This window comes from Lactuca sativa, chromosome 4, assembly GCF_002870075.4.
Source record: "Lactuca sativa cultivar Salinas chromosome 4, Lsat_Salinas_v11, whole genome shotgun sequence".
In the NCBI taxonomy this organism is placed as follows: domain Eukaryota; kingdom Viridiplantae; phylum Streptophyta; class Magnoliopsida; order Asterales; family Asteraceae; genus Lactuca; species Lactuca sativa.
The window spans coordinates 267284318-267289898 of record NC_056626.2 but is presented as its reverse complement, the minus strand read 5'-3'; positions in this window follow the sequence as shown (position 1 = coordinate 267289898).

Below are 5581 nucleotides of genomic sequence, written 5' to 3'. Positions count from 1 at the left end.
AGAAAACATGATTTCCATGGATGAATCATGAGGATGAAGCTAGTTAAGAAGGATTAACAACATACTAAGGAAAGAACACTTATGATTTTTGAAGATCAAGGAAGAAAATCGAGATGATACTTGAGAGAGAATGGAAGTGTTCTTGAGGTGGAAATGAAATAATGAAGAAAGTTGAAGAATATGAGCCTATATAGGGGAATTTAAGGCCATGCCTTGAGTTTACGGCTGTAAACTCTTGTGTTTAGGTCGTGAACTCCCTTTTGGTGAGGCTAAGCTTGATTTGTTGTTCCGTGGCTTTAGCAGGTACTTCCTAACACTCATTCCTTAAGTGTATTGGGCTCAGAACACACAAACAGACTCTAAACAGTGCTAAAAGATAGCAGGAGTGAGTCTGACTTTGATTTAATTGAATGGATTTTAAAGCAAAAATTTTCGGGTTGTCACATCATCCCCCTGTAAGAGGGAATTCCGTCCCGAAATTTAGATTCGAAAGTGAATACTCATGAATCATGAAAATGTTAGATACTTCTGTTCCATCTTTATCTCTTGTGCTGATCGGTGAGAAGGTCTAAGTTTGGCTTCTATGTTTATTCGCATGGCAGAACTATTACTCATAGTCTTGAGCAGTCTCCGTCCTAGAGTTCATAATAAAACTCATACTGGGTTCACCAATAGCAGCCTCGTGTATACGATTCGTATATAACTAAGATTGAAAAGGCATCCGAATAAATGATTCTTCTCTAAGCTCATATCCAAACAAGGAAAAGAAGTTAAAGTGGAATCATCAATTCTAAGGCTGTAGAACATTGATCATGTACCACCCTTGTGTATACATTCTTCAGCGATAGATTAGCTGTATGGGTCCTTGGTATTGAACTTGATGTACTGTACGAGTGTTATTTTGGGGAGGTTTCTTGAGGTTACTTCAGGAGTAGCCTAATCTGTAACAAAGCATCAGACCAAAAAGGGGAGCTATAGCCAATAGTACCCCAGGGTCATCAGGTGATCATATATCTTTGCGCCGCCAATATGTCCTGGGGCGTGGGCTTCCTCGAGCACCTGCTGCACATCTTTGATTGCTTTTGAAAACGTCTTTTTAATTGAGTGTAAACGATAGCAGTTACAGTCACTCAATGGATATGCTTGCCTTTGGAATGAAGATGGATGAACCGGAACTTGAGCTTGAAACTGATGAAATTCGAAGTTACGAAACATAAGGCACTCTACGAATGAGTACCTCGGAGTTCCAGAACGATGGCTTCGCTAGAAAGTCGATTACGGGGAAAAGAATTTTCGTACGAAACTGGCACTGTGAGGATTGAATCGACTCAAGTAAAATGACAATGTCGGACTATTCGGAATAACTAGCGTTAGGCTATTTCAGAAAGGTATTACCAAAAACACACGGTGCAACCCATGAAAGAGTTTTTGTACATTAGTTTCATCTACGATACTATAGCTGTGAACAATGTATACTGCAAAAAGCTATTACAAGCAGCATGAGAGTCCCTAACACTAGGGATCTCGCAAAAGATATTACTCTAGTTGCTCTAGTTTTTAAAAGTTTAACTGTCTAACATTAACGCTACAGAACATACCAGAATTTCAAGGTGGCTTCGGAGTAGTCTCTCTTACGGCGGTGATCATCAGTATCCTTCCATCTGCGCCATAGTTCCTTGTTATTAGGCAATCCCTCTTCATGTGCCCCATTTCACCACACCCATAGCAAGCCTGGCTGCATCTGGCGCCAGGGACTTGTGAGATAGGCTATGCCGGTGCTCTACAAAAAACGAGCAGTGTGCCCCTTTTTGTTCCAATTTTTACAATGCATCTCACGGGACGCTCCGGTGTGATGAAATGCGTACCTGTCACACTTCGGAAGTATTCCAGCATAATTGTTAGCAGTTGTTGGCTTGACAAGAGTTGTAGCAACATAAATCTTTGCCTTCTGTGTTGATTCCCCTTTCTTATCATTCCCAGAATTTCGATTGTAGGCGTTCCCCTTGGATGATTCAGAAATCGGGGTAATCATGTTTTGACCGGCTTCGTGGTCAACAAGCCTCTGTGCCAAGCGTTTTGCACTATAGAAAGTGATGGAAATGGATGATAAAACATCTCCTTGCGTCGGAGGAGATAATCCCCAGATATATCTCTCTATCTTCTTACTCTCGGGAGTAACCATCTCTGGGCATAGTGCTGCTAGCTCACTAAATCTATTAGTGTAGGTCACTATTTCAGACCCATCCATTGAGAGATTCCAAAGCTCTTCCTCTAGCTTTTGTATCTCACCTCTGGGGTAGTACTCTTCCCTCATCAGTTCCTTCATGTTCTCCCAACCCATTGAATTTGCCACTGTAAGACCTAGTGACTTCACATGGATGTTCCACCATGTGAGGGCTCTTTTCGTGAAAGTGCAAGCGGTGAACTTCACTCTGCTCCTTTCTAGGCATTCGCAGATTTCGAAGGCTGATTCAGTCTTCTCAAACCACTGCATCATAGTAAGGACTCCTTTTCGTCCCATCGAAAGATTTAGGTTTGCAATTCCAGAATTCCTTATAGGAGCATTCCGTCTGATGCACATGGTTATGGGTGATAACACCGTCACCCGACTCGTTGATAACTGTCGCATTGTAGTGTTCTATGGCTACAAATATTGCGGTAGTGACTGCTTCCTATAATATTGCAGCATCGAATTGTGGTGGTGGTGGTGGTGGAGTTGGTGCAGTAGGGGTGTTAAAGCGTCTGGGATTTCTTTTGGGAGGTATCTTTTAGCTAAGATAGACAAAAAGATGAATTAGGGAAAGGTTTTTCGAAGCGGTGATGTAAATAATTCATAACAGAGGTCGATATGAAATAGGCTTATGAATTAATGGTTGTGGTCATCCCTGACTGAAATCCTATGAGCTGAGTTACTAAAACCTACGAGTTGTAATTATTAAGACATTAAGCGTATCACATAGTGTGAGTAGTGTATTCACTAACTCACTAGGTTGTATTGGTCTATTAGCTAATAGGGTGACGCGTAAGGTTTTCTGCCACCTTGCATGACTCGCGAGTGGTTTCCTCTTTGTTCCTCCCTGACTCCTCTATTGACTGTCCTAGTGAGGTGGTGTCTCTAGCTAAGTTGTCAGTGCAAGAATGGGAATGTCTAAAGAATCTATGAGAATACTTAATCTATTTCTAGTACTAAATTTTAACTTGACATCCTTATTGAATCTTTCTATAATCACATAGGGTGTACAAATTATATATAACTCGGATCTAATAGACATTCGAATATGTGATACTACTCTAAATCCACATCCAAACAAAGAAAAGGAAGTGAAGCGAAACCACACATTCTAAGTCTATGAGATCTTTATTATATATAACTCTATGGTGTATACACTTTGCAATTATAGACTGATCAGTAAGGGTCTTTTAATTCTCACATAATTATTTATAGTTATTTAAGATACTCATATAGTATCTCTATTTCGTGTTTGATTCTCAAGTTTCTTGTTATTGTATTCTTTTAGTATTATTATTGGATAGTATCTTAAAATACTCATATAGTATTTTACTTTATGTTTTGTTCTAAAGAATTCTTTGGACCTAGAAATGGGTAAGTTTTAGGTTTGTTGCAACACCACTATCATTCCCGAACACATGTTCATCATATCTCAAATAAATATAGTTGATCAGGCTATATTCATCCCAGATATGATTATATAACTTCCCAGGTTTGACTGGATTGTCCAACAATTAAATACCTTTGTTATGTTCTACTTGTGATACTTGTTCTAGTATGTATATACGTGAGCATGTATACTTCTGGATAATATTGATATATTTATAAGTATACTTTTAGACAGAGCACTTCGGCCCCATTGTATTCATAGTTGTATATCTTTTATAGGTTGATATACTTAGTTCGCTATAAACAATGCTCTGATACCAATCTGTTACACCCCAAAACTGGAACGGCAGAAACGTTCGGGGGTGGACGACGTCATATGTAGTATCACAACAATTGAATAATAGTAATCAAAGCAGCAAAATTCTTTAATATATGTGTAAAATTGTTTACATCGAGTTCAAAACATTACATGTTGTTATAGTATAATAGTATCAAAAGATAAGACGAGTAACTACTGCTCTGTCTTCATGAACTCCAGGTGTCTACCTGTCTTAATATATTCCTGAGAATACATGTATTTTGAAGCGAGTATCAGCTATAATGTTGGTGAGTGCATAAGATTTAGTTTAAGGTAAGAAACTTCTTTGATAATTGAACAAGTTTGAAAGATTGACAAGAAAACCATATGTTTCCTTAAAGTAAAGTAATACTGAAACAAAGTCCTCTATAATCATTTAGTTTATACGAATTGAATATAATCAATACAAGACGGATAGTCGGTTGTGTGATTCTATCGTACCCCCACATCCAAACAAGGAAAAGGAAAGTTAAAATTGGTTCACACAATCTCCAATCTATCTAGTCTTCATTATATATAACCTTTCATATAAACTGAAGGATTATAGTTATAATTAAAAGTAATCTATGTTATACTGATTCTGAGTAAGAGATGAGTTAATATCCATGAAAACTTAGTTTATACACGTTATGATATAATCAAGGTGGGGCGGATAATAAATTGTGGGGTTCTACTCTAGTTTCACATCCAAACAAGGAAAAGAAACCAAGTTAGAAATCTCACATTCTATTGTCTACCAGATCTTCATTATATATAACTCGGGAATGTATAAGCGAGGAAATCATAATAATAACCTTCTTAAGAATCCTTTATAATAAACTAGAATGCTGAGTTAATGTTACTAGAATACCTAGAAAATATTACCATCGAACCTAGGAAAACCCTATTCGCTAACTGTTATCGAACTGTGGTTTTATCTCCAAAAAACGTTACACTGAAGGTTAGCGTACCGTGTTATGGAATAGTTAGCTTGTAACTCTCCAAAAGTACGACTAACGAATGTATAAATATACTATGGAATAGTATACTTAGTGTTATATCTCATAAAACCATTCTTTTGTTGGATATTATGCTATTAAAATAGCAAGTTCAGTCTCAATTCATAGTATAATAAATATACTATGAAAAGACTATAGTACGATCGTTATTTTCCTCTGAATAGTACTCTGAATACTCTTTGAAAAGACTATCCTATGATTCACTTAGTACATACTTATTATACATAATCAGAAACGAGCGGACAGTTGATTGTGTGATCCTGTCGTACCCCTATATCCAAACAAGGAAAAGGAAAGCAAAACAGAGTTCACACATTTAACCGTCTATCAGTTTCTCATTGTACATAACTTAACTGTATATACTAGGCAATCACAGAAACTACTACCTATGTTCTTGTTATGTTTGGGTGTTGGTACTACGCGTGCGTACCCACCTATGATTGGTGTCGTGGTACTATGCTCGCTTACCCATGTAAACTGAAGGTACAATACCGTGCCCGGGTACCCCTTTTATACGTATGGTACATTGAAAGACATACGTTTTTGAGTTCTTTATATTTAGTTCGTATTATTGTTCGGAATTTCTGAATAGATAAGACTAACAAG